Here is a 557-nt window from a genome sequence, read left to right as displayed (position 1 = left end):
ATCCCAGACTTCAGTTAGCGCTACAAACGTGCGGTGACTGAGAACAGCACAGCCCTTGCGTAGCATAGACCCGGGTCAGCGGAGCAGAAATGAGGACGCGCAGACACATTCAACCAGCTCGTCTTTGACAAAGGGCCAAAAACTTGCTCTGGGACAAAGGTGGCTGCCTTAGCAGAGGGTGCTGGGAAAACTGGCCTTACACATGCAAGACACTGACCCTAGGCCCATATATCTTACAACGTACTAATCTAAAATCAAAAGGGATCAAAGATCCAATTATTAAAACAGAAACAATTAACCTGCCAAAAGATAAAAGGGTAAAGCTTTCAAAAGCTTTTGAAGGTGAGCCTTTCTGAACAGAATCCAAGTGCAGAAGAAATAGCTACAAATGGGGTCATATCAAATTAAAAATCTTGTTTATCAAAGGAAACAACCAGCAGAGTAAAGAGACAACCTGAAAGTGGGGGAAAGATTGCCAGCTAAATCCCAGACAGAGGACGAATATCTAGGACATAGAAACAACTAAAAAAAATTAGAAAAACAAAAAATAAAATAAA

This window comes from Octodon degus, unplaced genomic scaffold (assembly GCF_000260255.1).
Source record: "Octodon degus isolate 3935 unplaced genomic scaffold, OctDeg1.0 scaffold00126, whole genome shotgun sequence".
Classification (NCBI taxonomy): domain Eukaryota; kingdom Metazoa; phylum Chordata; class Mammalia; order Rodentia; family Octodontidae; genus Octodon; species Octodon degus.
Note: the sequence above shows the minus strand (reverse complement) of the source record.